This window comes from Aotus nancymaae, unplaced genomic scaffold (genome assembly GCF_030222135.1).
Source record: "Aotus nancymaae isolate 86718 unplaced genomic scaffold, 86718_ANA_hifiasm-v0.15.2.pri h1tg000008l, whole genome shotgun sequence".
Classification (NCBI taxonomy): domain Eukaryota; kingdom Metazoa; phylum Chordata; class Mammalia; order Primates; family Aotidae; genus Aotus; species Aotus nancymaae.
Window position 1 is genome coordinate 23999778 of NW_026988419.1, and position 20700 is coordinate 24020477.

The window sequence follows — 20700 nt, forward strand, 5'->3', positions numbered from 1 at the left end:
CATTTTCTGTATTCACAAATTGTCTTTTATTAACATGCATTATAGCCAATAATAAAAGTATAAGCAAACATAATTTTTGTCTATATGGTGGCTGTGCAAAATTAACATGTTAAGAAAATATTTCTAAAAGCAGAACTTCAGATCATGTTTATAGTCATTAGTGTTGTATGAATCATCTAGACTTAGCAAAGCCCTGAGGACAATTTCAGGACTGTAGTTCTAAACTCAGTGCTTTTTTAACTTAACATAAGATGTCACATTCTACAAAAGATACTAAAATCTACTTCTATCTAATCAATAAGACAGCTGTAGGAAATGATCTACGAGATAAAATGCAGTATATTTAAGGCAGTAATATTTTGTAAAAACAGGCAAAGATCCTGTAAAATGCAGATAGTTCATTTAAACAGATCTCTATCATGTACTATATTAGTATTCAGATTTATTTACTACAAACATTGTTTAATTTTATAGAAACAGGTAAAATTCAAGGTAGCTGGTAGAATTGAAAGAGCGCAGGCCATGTATTTGAATCCTAAGGCATTTTTCTATCAGTTAGAGTTTAAATATGTCTGAGTCTCAGTTTTTTCATCATTAGAATGGACTAATAATTTCTCAGAGTTCTTTGAGATAATGAGATAATGTGTGTTAAGAGCATATCAGAAAGTTTGCCATAAAATGGGAGCTTAATTCTTCATTCTATAATATGTTTGTGAAAATCTGCTCACTTCCTATAACCAACAATATATTAACCTGAACACGTATTGCCACATATGTCAAAGGGGAAAGGACTGACATAGTTTTTAGTGAGGCTGACTCTGACAGGTTGAAATGTACCAACACTCAAGTCAATGCAGCTGACACTGAATTTCTAATGGTGACATTATTTCACTTAATATTAACCTTAACTCTCTCGATGATTATGAGGGTTTTTTTAAATCAGCACAATTAACTTACTGACATAGTCACTTATGCAGACATTTTTTAAGTCTATGTTATGCAATGTTGGATATCTATACTATATGAGATAGAAAGCAAGCATAGCACTCTGCCTTCAGAGAGTTACCATTTAGTAAGAGAGCTAAGACACATGATCAGTCTCTACAACAGAACTACCAATATTACTTTTTAAGTATGAATAGTGAAGTGTCAATACTGATTCTACTGCTGTCTTTGAGATTTTGGTCAAATCACCCCAGCTTTTCCTAGTGTGCATTCTCTTCTAAGATGTTCTACTTAAAAAAAGAGTTCGACAGTCAAATAAATTTATAATACATATAGGAATACATTATTCTGAAATAAATGAACAGGATTCTGATGTATTTTAACTCACAAATAACTGTAACATCATCAACTCTATATGAACAAAAGTTCATGGAAGCTGGCTGTCCTTTTATGTATGTTATATGGTGAGCTAATACATGCTTAATAACACAGAAGAAGATAGGTTTAGGGATAAAACATATCCAAATTCTATGTTCTGAATAAAAATGTATTCTACTATCATAATTCTCTTTACTTTAGAAACCTAAAGACAAGCTGGCTTCATAGTTAACTGAGCTAAGGCAGAGATTGTCATGTGTATCTCAGTTCAGCATTTCCCTTCCTTCATCTGGAGTCAAATTCATCTTTTTTGTGGTGAGCCAATTTACGTGGTTTAGATGTGGTTGACCACACACAGTCCAATCCCACCACAGCCTCAGCCACAGAATAGTATAGATCAATCCATGGACTCCTTTTCTTGGGGACACTAATTGGTTGAGAGCTGGGAATTCAGGCCAAATTAGGCTGGAGTGGCTCTTTGGTATACTTCTCAGTCTGCCATCAATGAAACAAAGTCCTAGCCGCAGGGAAGTTACTGTCAGTAGAGAAAGCTCAGCTGTTAGGCTCCTTCAGAGATTGCCTCCCCTTCCCTGGGTAACCCACATCAAATGATGGATCAATGCACAAGTATAAAGGCTGAACCATCTTCACCCAATAGGAGGCAAGCTTAAAAGCATTATTCTGTTGGGAGATGTTGTCACTGGGTTGCAAAGTAGCTCAACTTCTCCCTCTGCCCATTCCTGTTTCCTTCTCTATCCCTTCCATGGGCATTTATCCCAAGAAACATTCAGTAAGCTAGAGTCTGTGTCAGAGTCAGTCTCACAGAAATTCAATTTGCAACACAGGCCAAAAAGATTCTTCCCTGATATGTGAAGGCTGTACAGGAGATGGTCTCTTTTTCTCTCAGTTAACTACATGTAACAATCTTGTAAGCTTGAAGGTACTGGGATCTCTTTTCACCATGGAGAAAGAGCCTTATGATGAACCCAACACTTCCAGATGAAGCAGAGCAGGGAAGAAGGGGAGGGAGGGAAGGAGTGGAGTGAAGAGTGAGAAAGAGAAAGAGAGAAGAGCAAGACTGAGCTAATGATTACAGTGATAAACTTGGTTCCTGCCGTCCCTGTACCAACAGGACTTCTGGACTTTTTATATCATATTATGTATTAATATTTTAGTCTAAACTCTTTTATATTTTTTCTATGTACAGGTAAAAGAGGCTGATTATTATAAATAAATACTGATATCAAATCTTATCAATAACTTCAAACAACACAAAATGACTGATACATAAACAGGATCATGTTTGGCAAATCCTGCTCATGGACTAGAACATACAATATGTAGTAAAGCCAAAAAAAAAAAAAAAATTAGATCATCTCAACTGCAAGGTACTTTTTAAGGAAAAAATATACGATTCTAACAACAAATAAAGCAATGCTAACTTGTAATCATCTTTAAATATTTTTTCCAGGTACCCACAGACCCAGCCAGAAATTCAACACTATTCAAAATTAAATGTGCAATAACAAAAAGTATACAATGGCCTTATTGTTCTTTGTGTAAACTAGAACCTAGTGGTTTCCCTCCAAATGGAATAAAAAGTCCCAGTTAATAAAGCTAATAGTTGTAGCACAAAATGGAGTCTACTACTAGACTAGTAGACTACATTATTATATTCTAAAGTTCTATTTGTCATTCTCCTAAGGAAGACTCTCATTCTTGGCAGAACATTATCAAGCTCTCCCTCTTTGACATAGTGACATTCTACTGATTTTATATTAACTACTCTTAGTCAATGTGTATATTTAGCTAGAACTTTATCAGCTATTTGAGTATGTACATGATTAGGTAGGAATGGTGAGGAAAATTGTGAAAATGTCAAATGCAGCTTAAACTGTCACTCCCTAATTAAACAAATTTATGTGACTTATTTAAATAAAATATGGGACACAGCAGCAATAAAACATATTTATGGGCTCGGTTGTGCAAAATCATTTGGGCTTTCTGCTAGCAACTCAATTTTATTTTGATGCATAATTTGAAAAAGGTTGGAATGTTCAGCTATTAAATCTGCTAAGGCTGAGGAAACTTATAATTTACCAAGTCTTTTAAAATGTAATTCAAAAACTTTAATTTTATTTGACACTTTTATTTTTGGTAATAGAACACATAACTAAAAATATTGTTTTATATAGTCAAAATTGTGCTATTTTCTATCTCAAGCCAGAGGTCAGGTATACTGCATTTAATTACAGAATCTCTGAATTTTTCAATAATTTGTTGGCTTATTCATATATCCTGTCCTTGGTTCCTAGAATGCTGAAATCAACATTGTTACTTTAAGATTTAGAGATTAATGAAGCAAATCTAACTACCATATTATTTTGAATTTCAGATTTCCAGCTCATTCTTTACTTACTGCCTAGCCCTAGACAATTGATCAAAAAATTATCCTTATTGTCATAGTTCCTATCTATTAAGCAAATAGTAAAATGGCAAAATATAATTGCATTAATAGAGTAATGTAAATGTCAATGAAGTTCTGGTAATGGAATTTTATATAAGTGATGCACAGTATTAATATTTCAGCAGGTTCCTATGCCAATTTCAACAAAACTCCACAAAATCCCTTCCTTTGACAATTTTAATTAAATACAGATCTCTTATGAAAAGGAGAGATATGTGTCTTTTGCACAACCATATAAGGAAAAAATTGATCAATCTTAAAAGGGAAACCAATGCATTTTCCATCATAGAAAATATTCCATGTTTATTGAAGTCCAACTGTGGAAGAAAAAAACCACTTGCCTTTGTAAATTGAAAATGAATACACATATGCTAAGACATTATAAATGAATATTTACTTTACTCATTGTTTAAAACAGTTTCTTAATTGATTCTCAACAAATAATACTACTTAAATGAAGGCAAACCAATAAAACTGTGTGACTGGGTAAATGTTAGACACCTTTTTAAAAAGTTGTCTCAAACCCTGGAAGAATCTATACAGCCTATTTAATTTCATCCTATTTCATTGTAGTGAGAATGTCTGATAAAAATATGGGCAATTTCCTCCAAAGCTAAAACAAATGCCACAGGACATTAATTAAAACATTTATATTTAGATAATTAAATCTAGAGTGGAAATGGGAGACATACCAATAAAGCAAAAATGTGGAACTTTATAGTAAATTGAAGATAGCAGTCACTGGAAGTTGCAATTTTAATAATGTATGATAAACATCAAAAACCTAAATTATTTACATATGCCTGCCCTACATATATTTAGAAAGTGGACTCCGCAACAGGAGAGTTGCGGCAGCTGCAATGTGCTGGGTGTCCATGACACAACCATGCTATCTCTTACTGCTCTTGTTTCACTTTCTTCTTTAGTGAGGTCTTGTAAATTGTATTTCAAATATCCCGATACATTTTAAACTTGGCAGCAGTAAACACTTGTCTTCAATTAGTAATTAAGCAAATAATCACTGAGTGCCGCTGTGTGCTGGGAATTCTTTGGATGTGTTAACTCGAATAGTTTTTTAAATAAATGTATGAGGTAAATAACATTATGGTCATCTCCATTTTAAAGATAAGGACATTTGGCACAGAGAATCACTTGCTAAGGGTCGCAGGTGGAGAGCATGATCAGGATTTTAAGCTGGAAACTGCTTGATTTCAGAGGCTGGATTCCTAACCACTAAAACTGATGTTATTCCCTTACAGATAACTAGCAATAATGACATGTTTACCAGAATATTTTGTTTGTTTGCTTTTCATTCTATTTTCCCCACATCTAACTGATCCTAATCAGGTGCTACAAAACTTTAGCCCCAGTAGCACTTTCTTAATGCAATAGAATAAGAGTAGGTTAGCAGTATTTTTAGTATTTTTATTTTTTGAGCAGACTTTTGCTCTGTCCCCCAAACTGAAGTGCAATAGCCCTATCAAAGCTTACTGCAATATCAATGTCCCAGGCTCAAGCTATTCTCCCACCTCAGCCTTCTGAGTAGCTGGGACTACTGGTATGCACTACCATACCTGGCTCTTTTTTTTTTTTTTTTTAAATGTTTTGTATAGAGGAGGTCTCACTGTGTTGCCTAGGCTAGTCTTGAACTTCTGGGCTCAAGTGATCCTTTCACCTTAGCCTCCAGAGTAACTGGGATTACAGGCTTGAGCCACTGCACCCAACCTTAGAATTTTTAATGCCAGAACTGTCAGAGTGGAGAAAGAAAGAAGGAAAAATGTTAGAAGGGATGCAGAGAAGGGAAGAGCGAGGTAGGGGGAAGAGAAGAAAGCATAGGAAAAGACAGAGACAGACTTAAATATCCATTTAAAATTACTTCCCTTTGGTTAAAGAATAACCTAATGTTTTTTATTGTGCCCTCCACTAAAGACAATTGTAAAGGGTTTTAGGAATAGCAAAACCTCTCACACATGTAGCTAAAGCAATGTAAAGAAAAAAAAATCATGATGTATTATTTATTCTGTTATTATTTTTTAATTATTTCTAAAATAGAGCCATATTTATGTATTACAGTTTGGCTTCTTCATATTTTGTTTTTGTGGCTTTTTTAAAAAATATAACTTTTTCTTTTGAAATAGTTTAAGATTCACAAGAAGTTGCAAAAGTGGTCCAGTCTATGGCATACCCTTCACTCAGCTTCCCCAATTCCATCATTAATTTTTTGTATATGAAAAAGCAAATGGATCACTTTCATTGTTTCCAAATCTTCTGAAAAGTACAGAAACTATCACTTGTACAGTACCCACACCAATGGCCTGCAAGGTGTCTCTGTTTCAAGACTCTTGATGAAGCTTGGGGAAGATGTCATCAAACCCTGGACTTGAATGTTAAATCTGCTGGCAGCCTGCCCTCTCACAGTATGGTCTTCGTCATGGGTGCCAACAAGACTTGGCCTTGTTTAAAAAGAAAAATAGCTCAGCCAATCTTTGTGATGAAGGTTTTGAATGCTTAACTGAATTAAATTAATACAGGAAAAAGGAATTGCCCTAACACGTGCAGAATAAAAAAATCTTTGTTTTTATTTTTTTTCCCAAAGAGCTCACTTTTCTCAAATGAGAAAATTAAGTTTGATTTAGTATAAGAAAGAAAAATTGTAATAAAGAAAACTTAAAAGGCTTTGTGTCAAGACAGATTATATTCAAAAGCAATATTTAGGTGATGGGTTAAGAGAACAGCTGGCACAATTAAGGCCTGAATGTGTACACTGTGATTGAGAAGAAAATGAAGAGTATTTAATCATATGGACGTTGTATATTTTTCAAGACATAAAACCTCTAATGTTGCTTTTCCCAGACTAAGGTTGGTGAAAAACCTTGGAGACTGTTTTATAACATTGGGCTCTTTGCCCAGTTTTAATCACCATTAGGGAAATAGGACTCTGACCAGGATACTATATTTCACTTTCAGGATGACTAGTGGCAAGTAGCAGTGTATTTCCTAAATTAGAGCCTGAATTATAAGTATAGTAAAATGAAAAAAAAAATAACCTAAGAAAAACAAATCGTGGGGAGGACTACTACAGGTTTGACTAATGTACCACTTTCTGTAAATGGATCTCTTTCTTCAGCATCAGTTTACTGAGATGTTTAATTCCAAAGTAAAGGAAACAATCTTATGTCAGAGGTCAACAGATCTTCTTTCTAAGTGACTGCTATCACACTTTGAGATGGACAGAACTCTCATTTCCAAAACTAGGATCCACAATCGTGTTCTCGAGAAGGGTTTGGCTTAAAATTCATACCAATTTTTAAAGTATTTTCTAAATGTTTATTCCAGAGTCAACTTCCTCTATTCTGGATGATAAGGAACTTGTTTTTTTGAGAGATGAGAAGTTACCAGTATAATACCATCCATTCAATCTAAAAGAAAAAAAGCATTTTGAGTTCAATTAAAAGTGTCTCCTCTGAGAGAGAGAAATGGAAATCTTTGTTTAATAAACACCCAGCATGTACCAACTGACCTCCCATCAGTTTTTCCTAAAGAAAAAAAAATTAGTTTTTCTAGAGACTCTTCTTAGAAGGTTCTGGAATACTGCTACACTGTGACCCACCGTGTTCATATTTCTTGTACTTAAGTATTATAAATATATTCCACACAAATTGACATAATTACACAGTGTTAAGGTCAAATATACATTAAAAAGAATACATAGATACAAAGACTGATACTTATTTAGAATTGATACATTAATAGAAAAGAACTGTAGTTCAAATAGGTTGAAATTTTTTTATTGTCTGCTCATCAAATGAAAAGATGGTTGTTTCCTACTTGAACATAACAATAGTGATTTAACCTCTAAGTTGTACTTCACTATTTTATATAATTTCTGATTTTATATTTTCTGAGGCTTTTCCTCTCATATGTACCCTTAGATGAAAGAGTAATATCTCTCTTAAATATTTATTGCTAAATGTTTTTATTTTTTCAAATACTATGTTTTACCCTAATATTATAAAGTAATGTACTTTCAGGACAATTGCATTGAACAGAGTTGAAAGGGAATATTTGGACTTTCAGTTCGGAGTTGTATACAGTAGTTTAAATAAATAAAAACAAGGAGAGAATTCTATACACAGTTTATATATTTTTACCATGAAGAAAGATAGAATCTTACAAATATGCATTTTTAAGAACTGATTAGAAGATGGTTTTACATTCACTGACTTGTGATTTGTCTACCTCTATAAACACACAGTAGGATGTTACCATTTTTATGTAAACTTCATGATGGGAGCAAATGACTTTACTGTAACAGATTATGTTTAAAGATATGTAACTATAAATCAGTTTTCCAGACTGCAGGATCAAGATGAGAAATAGAGCTAAAACTCATTCCTCTTCATACACATAGAAAATTATTAGGTAGGAAAAAAATGCTTTTACCCAATCAAGAATAATATTAGAGTGAAAACTCATTACTTGTAAAAAGTGAAAAAAAGATATTTGAAATTATCTCCAGCAGGAGAGAGAGGATAAATCATGACCAAATTGGATTCAGAAATAATATTGTTGAATTGAAAAAACTATATATGCTTTCCTCATATCTATATACATGGAGTTACTGCAAGCATACATAAATACAACAATATGCATGCTTGCAGTAACTCCATGTATTTTATTCACTGTGTAGTAAAATATGACTTTATTTTATTTGCCTAAAAATCACCCATTTCAAGCTTTAAGTAGCACCCATTTGTCTTAGTACTTATGTTATAAAGTTACACTTTGTTATTTATACACACAGTTAATTTTTGTAATACATGTATATACACACACATATGAAATACCCATGTCTCCTCTCTGTGTTATAACAATACTGATATTCAAAGTGGGAGAATATGGAATATAATGGTCCATACTATTATAGTAGAATATAATGAAATATTATTTGTCAGAAATCAGCATATTATTCCTGGATTAAGGGAATAAGCAATAAATAATTATTTTAAAAGCGATATAACTGCCTTCCTATCATGCTTCAATGTATAAATTATACAAAGGACTCATAATTTTCACTAAGAAGAAGAAAATCCAGCTGACAAAACATATGCAGTAAAGTCACTGTCTTCAGATACTTAACCACATTTGGCTCCACTGAATTTCAGTGACTTCCTAAAACTGAGACCAAAGTTAAGTACATTTGCAAAGATCAAACCACAAATCAGTTGTAGCCAAAAGTGATTTGGTTCAACACCTGGCAGTATGCCCATATCTCAAGCTCCCCTTGGGTTACTCGCTATAGAAAGCATCTAAGGTAATAAGTGCTACTTCTAAAGTTTGCCTCCTCAGATCAGTTCAATGTTAGAAAACAATATGAATCAGGTTTGTGGAATGTGAGTAGAGCACTAGGGGGTAAATCGTTAACTGGTGAAACCACACAGAAATAGACAAAGATTGCATAAGGCAAGTAAATACAGTAAGCTGGAAATACATTTTCTCCTAGCGAAACCTTAAGAAGTAATATGTGATAATTTTTTTTAAACTATATGCTATAAAATACAAAGATACAAATATGCAATTTAGACATTGTTTAATAAGATGCTATTAAGACAGAGATAAATAATTTTAGTTCTATTTCCTATGTTCTAATTTTTCATTAGTTGCCTAATATCTAAGGTATTTATTAAATACATCACAAACTAGTCTTATAAACACTTGAGAGGGCTCTACTAAGAATTCCTGTAACTTTTTGCCTGGCAGGCCAAAAGTATAAGCGTAGTCAACTATACATCTCTGTTTCATCTTTCTTGTTCTCTATCCCTAAGTATAAAATTTTAAATTAAAATTTAGACCCTGGGGGGTGATAAATCATACTATAAAATTGTACAGGTCTCTTAATGAAAACGTATGTGATAAAAGCAAAACTTTTAAATATATGTGGTATTATACATCCTTCTACCTCCTAGGTCCTGCTGTAGGCTCTTCACCCTCAAGACCTTAACTCTTTAATAAATGGATTTTCATTACTTAATTAATCTATATTTAAATGCTAAGAAGAAAGAAGGAAAGCAACATTTCTATGCATAAGTAAAATCCTCTAAAAGTCACTGAGTAGAAAGGCACAGACCACTTTTTTACCACTTATTTTCTCAGCAAAGTGTAATTACTTGGCACCAATAACCTGACAGTCACTGTAAAACATGGGATTTATGGATGAACAAACTTAGTTCCAGTAATGCTAGTAGGTACTTGAGACCAAAATACAGCACAGCACTGAGTGGGAAGTACAATAATAGTTGACGTGGTGAGGACAATTTGTGACATACTTTAAGAAGAGTCTAAAGTGACCAAAGAGTAGTATCCTGCTCCTGGAGCTCAGACTGCAATCCTAGCCATCAAAGGTGTTGGTCTGATGTTGAAAGAATCAGAAGAATGTAAAAACAATAAATATATACATAAAAGTAACCAGAAATCCCTGTACATTGTTTGAAAATTGCTAATCTACTTATGTTCTTTCCTATACAATAGACTTGATTAGAAGATCTCTAAACTTCCTTCTAATTCACTGATAGCATTATATTAAATATGATAATGCTTGAGTTGGTACAAAAGCATTATCCTATTTAATATAATGTTCTTGGATATAAAACAATGACTAAGCAATTTCAGTGACGGCAATACTTTTTTTTTTGAGTAGATCTAACCACTCATTTCTGTGTTACACAATCCTGTTTTTTTTTTTCCTCCTCCCTCAAGGTTTAAGGGGCCAAATGGTCTTTGGTAATTAGTGTTTAACTTCTCTTTCTTTCATTCACAAAGAGGTATTTCAACACTCATGCCTTTGTCAGTACTTTGATGAATTGTGCTCTTCAATCTTCTGGAAACAAAAAGCGACTGCAAGCTCTCACTTTTCTTGACATTCACCTGGCCATGAGCTTTTTAAGTGTCACTTTACAACTCCAACATAACCCAGGGCTGGCTATGCCCTTCAGAACTCTGGTGGAAATGAAGCAGGAGGTCAAGTACCTTGGCTTTCAACAGCTTCCTAACTCTAGTTTTCAGCTTGGTGTTTATGTACCTTCAACAATCCTAAGGGATCTATTTTCTCCTTAATAAACCTAGTCACCAACTTAAATCCTTGGCTAACAGCCCAGACACACACTTGCTCTGAAGGCCATTAGTAATAATATCCCAGAGGGGCTCCAAATGCAAATTACAAATCTATAGCCTCTATATGAGATGATAGATATGTTAAACTGTTTCACTATTGTAACCATCTTTTATTTTTGTGTATCTCATAGCATCATGTTGTAAACCTTATATATACAACATAAAATTTATTTTTAAAAAATCAAGTTATATGATATATAATTGACTGCTGTTCATAACATATCTAGCATATTAACCCTCATGGAAAATCACTGGGATGAAGTGGTGGTGGGGAGAACAGCAAAACTGGCTTGGAAACTCCTTTTAACCATAAAATTTGATTTATTTATGTTTTCAACATGGCACCAAAAATACAATATCTCATTTTCATGTCCTTATGTTAGGACTTTTTAAAGCTCGAAATTGCGAATATTAGAGACCAGTTTTACATATATTTTATCTTATTAAAATTTCCCCTTATTTGGCATTTTCAAACCTAATTTAACCCTTCATTCTCAAAGAAATACATTTTTAAGGTAATAACACATATTAAATAAATGAAAATTGATACAGATAAAGTACTTGTAGAACACTTTCCCTCCTCTTTATTATTTTATTAAGTGGGGTTGGGGGGGGCAGGAACATGAGAAAAATCATTTAAGTACTAGGTTAAAAAGTTCCCACTGCTAAAACTTTTAGTAAATTAATTTTGAAATAATAGCTTTCTTTACCAAATTTATCTACAATTTTAGAACAGTTAATGGTCAAAACCTATTTAATATTCCTCCTTTACGCTAGGCAGCATCTACTTTTATTTAACAATTCAATAGCGAAGGACATGACAGGCACCATATTAGGTACTGGGGATATCATGGTGACCAAAACCCGACCCAGTTTCCATTCTCAAGATGCTTACAATTTAGTAGAGAAGACAGGTATGAATAGGTTTAACATAATTAAAACCTGAAATGAATATTCTGAGGCAAAGTAACTTGAAGGAGTTTGAATAAGGATTCCCTGCCTGTGTAGGATGAGTCAGAATTAACCAGAAAAAAGGAGAGTGGGTGAGAATGTGAACTAGAAGAAAACGCATGTTGCCATAGAAAAGAGAAACATGGTGTATTTGAGGTAAAATGTGGCAATGTGGAGAATGGTATAAGTAAGACTAGGAAAACAGGCAACAGTCAGACCATGCTGAACCTTGTCAGTCATGGAAAGATTTGTCTTTGTACCGGAAGACAAACGAGATGCTACTAAAGACCTTTAAACAGGGACATGAATACTGGTAAGTTTGTATTTTTTCAAAATCAGTATACTCCAATATGGAGGACAAGTGGAAGGGCATGCTCTAGAGATATGGCGAAATCAGTAAGTCATTATCAAAAGCAAGACTGTGTTTGTGTTCGTTAGAGAAGATGAATCGAGAAAGATGATGTGCAAGTGGTTTTTGCCCACAAGAAGGTGTTCTCTTTCAGTATTTACTTTCAGAATCTAGGTATATTAGTCTAAGGAGAAGCTGGACTCAGGAGTTAGTATAGCCATACCAAGTGCCCCTAGCTGACCTCAGAATTGGAAATACATGATGCATGGGAGCTATAGTGGAGACAGAAGAGCCAGAGGCAGTGGGTGTTAATGGGGGTGAGGTTGAGAAACTTTTGGTGACAAAGGTAGGACATCTTTCTGATGAGAATTTACCCTCACCCACTGTAGTTCAGTGACATCACTTGTTTTAAAGAGGAAAAATACATGAAAAGGTAAAAAAACTATTTAATTATATATATATACACATATATATATTTAATATATATTTACTTAATTTCCTCTCTAGGGCAGAAGAGAAGTCTGTGAGTGGAGAGATATATGCATAATTACAATATAGCACAAACTCAAACTGCTAAGGAAGACACGTTAATAATATGCGCAGCTAGATAAATATACAAGATCCCTTGCCATATGTAAAACCATTTCTTCCCTACTTTTAAAATGATGCCAAGGGGTACTGTGCGTCTACATGACAAGCTGCTTCTAATGAACATCTCCTGCACAGCATTTGCCTTGCCCAAAGCATTGTTTGGATTTTCACTTCTTTCAATTACAAGTATTTAAATTCAAACATGCTATACTAATTTTGAACACCGAAGATTTGCTATATTAAAAAAATATGGATGACTAAGTTCTGAAAGCAAACATATGTGTTTGATGCAGCAAACCATAATAAAACTGGTAGGTGGGCTGTTGAGAATGTAGACCTACAGAACAGAAACCAATAGTTCTTGAGTGTTTATTGTGAGCCACACACTCTCACATTGACTATTTCACTTAACAGTCAATACTGGCCAGTATTGACAAAACTTGCTTAGGTAATTCTTACAGAATGAACTACACTTCCTTAGGTAATTCTTAGCCTGAGTAGGAACCAAGGCACTGACATTCCTGTGGGTGTATGGAGGGATGTGTGTGTAAGAGAGACAGAGACAGGCAGAGAGAGAGACAGAGACAAGAATTATAACTTCAATTTTGTAGGTTGAAAAAATGAAGGTGCATCGAGTTGAAATAATTCAGTTAGAGTAACATAACTAGTAAATGGCAATGATAGAACTCAAATTCTAGTGTGTGTGGCTGAAAGACAAATCATTTTTCTAACACCTAGTCTGCAAGAATGAACTACATTTGCTTAGGTAATTCTTAACCTGAGTAGGAACCAAGGCACGAACATTCCTGTGAGTGTATGGAGAGATGTGTGTATGAGAGAGACAAAGACAGAAAGGCAGAGAGATAGAGAGACAGAGACAAAAAGGCAGAGAGGTTGACTGGCTGTGAAGGGAGGCTGCAGCAGGTGCAGAGGGAGAGTAAGAAAGGATAAAGAATGGAACAAGCATATCACTGCTTCTTCTTTTCTTAACAAGATGGAGATGGAAAGAAGATAGGGCCCATTAATGATTAACCAAATAAAAGCATATTGTGCATATACTTACTTGTGTATGGCCAAAAAAATGAAATTGTTGTATTTTTAAGAAATAAAATATTAAAAAAAAATTGTTACATTAGAAATGTTTTAGAGAACTAAGCATATTTTGGCCTAGAGAAGAAGACTCAGTGGAAGGCATGGACTCTGTCTTCTCAACCAGGAACAAACATCCTATGTAAGACAATGAAACATATTGTATCTCATTTAAGGGAAGAACTTACACAAATGAGTGAAAACAGCAAGAAGACAAGCTATGGCCTGAGACTAAGAGGCTCCATATAGCAATGAGGAAAATGTGGTAAGCTGACTCAAGAGATAATAAGTTTCCTAATGGAGGAATTCAAATAAGGCCCAAGTAAGCTCAGGTCTTAAATCTGTTTAAAGGGGATTCATGCATTTAAAATTGAACGAGATGATTCCCCAAATCTCTTCTAACTCTCTGATTCTTATTAATAAGATTTCATGACCTGGTTCAGTCTGTGGCTCAGCCATAAACTTACAATGTGGTCCTAATAGTATCATCTTGGATGTTATTTTGGAAGCTGGAAGTTAAGACCCACAGAGAAATGTTCCCACATGTTGGTGGCCTCAGGCACTGGAGCAGTCCCATTAACGTTACTTGGCTGCCCTGTGCCTCTGCTTCCTGTTTCCTCACCTACTAAGTAAGGGTAACATATACCCAGATCAAAGATAGCAATATGGTTTAATTAGATGCAATCTGTAACACTCTTTCCAAAGATACCATATCATTATCTGTTTGCAAAAATATAAGAATCACAAAACTCATGTTGCTGAGAGTTGAAGGGACGAACTCTTAATAAACTGAATGTATGGCTTTGTGTGCTTAAATAGACACTAAACTGAAAAAATCCTCTATGAGACTTTTTAGTTTTCTGAAAACTCAAGTTAGCCTACTCAAAGAGATGTAAAAAAATTAGTGATCAGATAAAACTGGGCCAAATCTTAGAATAATTCTCTTGAGAATGAACTATTCAACTACTGAGATAAAAGTTGAATTTTTCAAGAAACAAGTGCCAAACCCCACTATGGGAAAATACAATGAAAAAAACAAAAATCTCATTCTTAAATTAGGGCTCAGGGAATGAGCAGGCTTAGGTAACACATGCATGCAAAAACAATATGACATAAAATGTGATCCCTGTCGTAAGGTAAGTATAGACCAGTTGCTGCAGCCAATTCTTAAGTATTTTATTTAACAACCTCTTGCAGCACTTCATATGAGCAAGGCATTGTTCCAAGTACCTTTTATTTAATATAATCCCCATAACAACCTATGAGATAGGTACCATTATTGTCCCTATTTTGCAAATGTAGAAACTGAGGCAAAGGGATGTTAAGAAACTGCACATGGTATACCTGTGTAACAAACCTGCACAATCTGCACGTGTACCCCAGAATTTAAAGTATAATAAAGAAAGAAAGAAAGAAAGAAACTGCACATGGTCTTATGGCCAATAAGTGGTGGAGAAGAGAGGTTGAGCCCTGGCAATCTGTCTGCGGAGTCCATACTCTTATTCTTTTTATTATCTTGCTGCTTCTGTTCCACAAGAAAGAGTAAATAATTCCTACTCCATCGCTTCTCAGCCTTTACGGCTAAGAGCATGCGTAGTATCTGTTCGTGTCAGCGTGACAGCTGATAAGTCCTCCATCCGAGGACAGTCTATCATAGTGGATTTTTGGAGCAGGGAGACGAAATGGGAGCTTGCTCAGTCCGCTCCACGCGTCGACCTGGTATTGCAGTACGTCCAGGGACGGTGCATCCCCTCGGGGGGAAAATAAAATAATAATAATAATAATTCATACTCCAAAAAGAAATCCAGAGAAATAAAATACTTTAGGAATAGTACATATATGAGATGTTACCTGGTAGAACAGAAATCAAAATGGTAATACAGAGAAAGAGCAGCATAACAAAGGGATGATGAGAAGAATGTAAAGAAAAAGAGTATGTGAGAAATGGTGGGATCATTCCAGATTGGTCAGAGATTCAGGGCCATGAAAGGGAGTAGTAGGAAGAAATAAATCTAAAAAAGTATAACTTAAGTAGTCCTCATTGGGATGTTATTGGAAGCTGAAATTTTTTCTTTTTTTTTTTTAAGAATTGTGTAGACATTAGAAATGATTACTCAGGAGAGTGATAGGACAGAAGATGGAATTTGGAAAGCATCTTCTGGAGGTATATTATGTAGGACAAAATAAGGGGGGTAGAAACTGAACAGAAACATCCCAGGGAAGAAGTTATTGCAACATTGCAATTACTTTAATAAGGGACAGAAGGTCTGAATACGAGAGGTGGAAATAAAGTCAAAAAGAAGACAAAGCAAAGGTAGAGGTGACACAGTTTGTACAAATTAAATGGGGGGGGCAGTGAGAGGAAGATTTTGCTCTGTCGATTAGAGTCTGGGTGGCTGCATGGGTATTAAGTGTTCTTAAAAATAAGGAAAACATGGCAAGAAGGAGAAGGTGTGAAAGAGATGATGAGTTCTGACCGAGACATACTGAACTTAAAGTTCCAGTGGAACACTCAAGAGAAAATGCCACTGGGCAACTGGAAATGTTACTCAGGAACCCAGGGGAGGGGATGGTGGGGAAAGAGAGAGAAATTCGAGGTCTTCAGTCCCTCTCATCCAGTGAGAACCAGGTAGCTCTTTTATTTTGAAAGTGGCAAGAATTTATTTATGAAACAAATGCATTCCCTATCTTTAAGGGTTTTCATGGAGAAAGAAATATGTAGCATTAGACCATGGAATCATTCAGACTAAGCTAGCTTGAATCTTTGCTCCATTATCTCTTAACTAAGTTACCATTCAAAGTTCTAGTTTCTTTGTGTATAAAATGGGTCAGTATTGCCACGATATGATTATGTAAAGTGCTTGGAACCTAGTAGGTCCTTGATAAATGTCGCTATTTATTGGACATTTAATATGATCCAGACTTTATTTCCTTAATCTACAACCCTATAGAGAAGGTACTACTATTAGTCCTTTTTACAGAAAAGAAAACTAAGTCTTAGAGAGGTAAGTAAACTTCCCAAACTCTACTTCCAAATGTTATTTTAGGGAAAAATCAGTCTAGAAAAAGTATTCAGGATGGATTAGAGCTACTTTGAGAGAAGGAATGTGTTAAGCATAGATTGTTATTTGTAGGGAATCTCTTAATCAAAAGCTAATACTAGAAATTCCATTTTCTTAGGTAACAAATGTAGGCATTAATAGCTGATGAAAATCAAATTTTACTTTAAAATTTTACTATGTAAGAAACTGAGACAAACCTATAGTTTATGATTCTTCGAACTAAATAATCATCTCCTTAGTAGTGTCATGGAACTTTTACACAAACCAGCACATTCAAACTTTGATCATACTTGAAGTCATACATTCAATGATAGCTTTGGGTCATTTGGTAAGGAAATATTCTTGATAGCCCAGAATAAATTCCAGCATTTCTGGTTCTTTGGATTCTTTGTGCAATAGTCTTAACTGAGGTGAAACTTGAGGAAGATCCGGGCCTTGATCTTTCATAAGGCTTGGCTTCAACATCACAATGCTTTTGGAAAATGAAGCACAAGCTATTGATATATCAACTTTTAAAAATTACATCTCTGCACAGTTAGAACAGGAGAAGTGAAACCTCTCAAGAACTGACATGTGTTTTAGACCTAAGGGTGTTTGCCAAGCAAATTATCATTTAGACTGCTGTGGAGACTATAAATTATAGTGTTGTGAACAAACATAAGGAAATGAAAAATATGTTAAATACCAAGTGGTTACATCCTAGAATGGAGAAATTATTATTGTTCTTTGCAATAACTTAGACTATTGTAATGGAAAGAATTTTAAAACCCAAGTTTACTTTTCAACATGTGCTCACTCTGTATAGTCATGAAATTAACTCCAAACTTTTAGAGAAAGTAGACTAGAAATTTATATTCCAGTTTTCATGCAATGCCATATTTTGTGTGTCCTCCTCTTACAGTGATACAAACTAGAAAAGTTATGTTATATGGAATTATTTTGCCTTTTAAAATGTGAAGAAAATATTTATAGGAAGTGATATATTAGTCACTCCAGTGATAGATTACTCATGCACATTTTTTATTCTATTTTGAATGTGCCTTGACTGATTTAGTTTGTTTTTCTTTCACATTTTTTTTTAGACAAAAATATTTCCGGAACTATGTAATTTATATTATTTTCCTAAAGAAAATAAAATAATTTCTCAGTCAATTAACTTTTTTAGACCTTGGTCTTGACCATAAAAATCTAATTATAAAAGAAAAGAGACTGGATTAAATATTCCTTAAGTTTCCTTCCAGCTCTATGATTTTATTAATCCAGGACCTTTGAAAATAACTAAAATTCCCAACATGGGAGAAATGGTCACAGTCTTCCTGTGATATGATACATGCAACATTGAAGAGAAAGCTTATGATACTACATCAGAAGGGTGGGATACAGAATGGTATATAAATATTTACACACACAATTATAATTATCTGGATGTGTGGGTAAACATATACACACATATACATACACAGCAGTATAATTACACTAACAACAAAAAGAACACTTTTTAAGAAATATGTTACAAGATGACTTCAGTTTTGGGGGGAACACAGACAATTTTAATCAATGTCATATTTTAAAAACTATATTAGTTGTCTTTCATGACCTTATAACTACACAGTTATTTTTAAAATCCATTCTTTGTAACCTTTAGTAGAAGTTGATTTTTTTCTAGCCTAGGCAATTTTATTATTAATATGTTACTGATAAATACAGTATAATTAATTGAATGCTGGACTGGAATCAACGAATCATGTACAATTTAATATCTGTATAATAATGTCTCTGTTTTCCAGTTTCATTCAGGAAAACAGAAACAATGTCACCTTCAAGTGTCCTCAAACTCCCACACCAAACAGCAAACATCGTCTAATAATGTTACAAAAATGGGCCTGTCTGCAATAATTTATTATTCATTAAGTAGTATAATTTGAATAAATCTAAATTATTTCATTGATATTAAGTAATCACATGTAGAGATTTTTACAAAACTAATTCAAGAGTTGGAAATAGATAGTTGTGAGTTCCTAATATAATCTATATTATTTTCAATCAAAGTACCTGTGCTAATTCCTCCTCAGAAAAAAAGACTAACACTGCAGCTATGTCAACAAGGAACAAGCTAATTTTTTCTTTATACTAAGATATAATAATCTATTTTAGTGGACCATTTCAATCATTCAAAGAATTTGGGATGGCATAAAGCGCAGTCTCAAATTTTGGACTTGTTCCTGTAGACAGGAACCTGTTCATGAAGAAAAATAATACAGCTGATTTTCCCCAGTCATCCATTAGTCATTCCTAAACTTTGTGATTTGAACACCTGTAACATTTGTTATGTTGATAATTAGATGTCTCAAAATGAGGGAGATGTCTGTATGTCAAAAACTATACAAACTACTCTAAATCTAGGGACTGAGAGCTAGTTTCAAAGGCAATCCCTACACCAACAATTTTCTTTACTTCACTGAATCTACAGTCTCTAATTTGACTCAGGCAAATAATAGTATTTTACTAACATTCAAACTTTGAATAAACAGGCACCTACAAAGATAAAAAAGAAAATGGGACTAGACAACTACCATAGATTATTTTAATGATTTCTTTTAGTAACAGTTAAAATGTTATAACTCAGGGGTTACCCTTTTATCCTAGGCAATTTAGGTTGGATTCCAGTTTCCTCATATGTGAAATATGGGCACTAATTTTCAGTATATACATTTTTATGATTTTCCTTTGTAAATGTATTATGATTATATCCCATTGGTATACATAAGAATTATAATTACTAACTAACAAGCACGCCTTGATTTCAACTTTTAAACATTCACAAGGAAAGAATATGTTGAAAGCTGCTTCCTCCCCAGAGAGAGACCGAAAAAAGAATAGAAACAGTCTCAGGCCTCTAGTGGCAGAAGTCAGACCTTACCTAAAAGTGGACCAGACAGACTACAGGGACACTTCTCCAAAGGAACACTTCCATGAGAGAAGTTAAGACATGGTAAGAAGTTGACTTTTATTATTTTGTATGAAATAAAACAAAATAGAAATAGCACAACTTATCAGAACAAATTTTAAAAGACCATATAATTAAGTAAAAAATAAATCTGAGGTGATTAGAGCCAGCTTATAATTATAGAATGACAGTATAAGGACTCAGTATAGAAACAATTTTTGCCACTTTTTCCCCATTTCTTCCTGCCTTTTCTCATCTCAACATTTATCAAATGACCACATGAGACAGATTCTGAGGTTGCAGAAATAAAAGACACATTCATGTCTTCAAGTTGCTCATGCATGTGTGTGTGCACATATTTGTGTGCACATGCGTGTGTACATTACACTGGGAGTTGACAGAAGAGAAGGCATGCAAACAGATAATTATGAAAAAATCCTTTTTCATTTAAAGAGGTTGGGCTCCTGAAAACCACTATTATAAGATTATTTACAACTGAAAATCTTAAAACTAAGTTGAGAACATTAGAATTTAAATAATGTCTTTGAAATACATTTATTTATTAAACCCAAGCAATCAAGAACATAACTCTAACCAAAAACTAAATCAATGATATCCTATCTATCTCAAACTATTCATAATTAGTAATAACAATAGTTGGTAAAAGATTGTGGAAGAGAACATCCAAAGTAAGAGCATGGTATAATCTTCTAATTGGTCAATGCTTTTCAGTTTCATGACCTAGACTGAC

At 34.0% G+C, this 20700-nt stretch overlaps 1 protein-coding gene and 1 non-coding gene across 36 annotated transcripts in view; one reads left to right on the top strand and one right to left on the bottom strand.

Annotated features, from left to right (window-relative positions):
* Positions 1-20700, bottom strand: part of MAP2 (microtubule associated protein 2) — a 305526-nt gene that overhangs the window by 246375 nt on the left and 38451 nt on the right. The gene's annotated exons all lie outside the window — the stretch shown is intronic.
* LOC135273778 (U2 spliceosomal RNA) lies at positions 15501-15693 on the top strand. Its single transcript, XR_010341584.1, has one exon. It is a non-coding gene; the product is annotated as a U2 spliceosomal RNA (small nuclear RNA).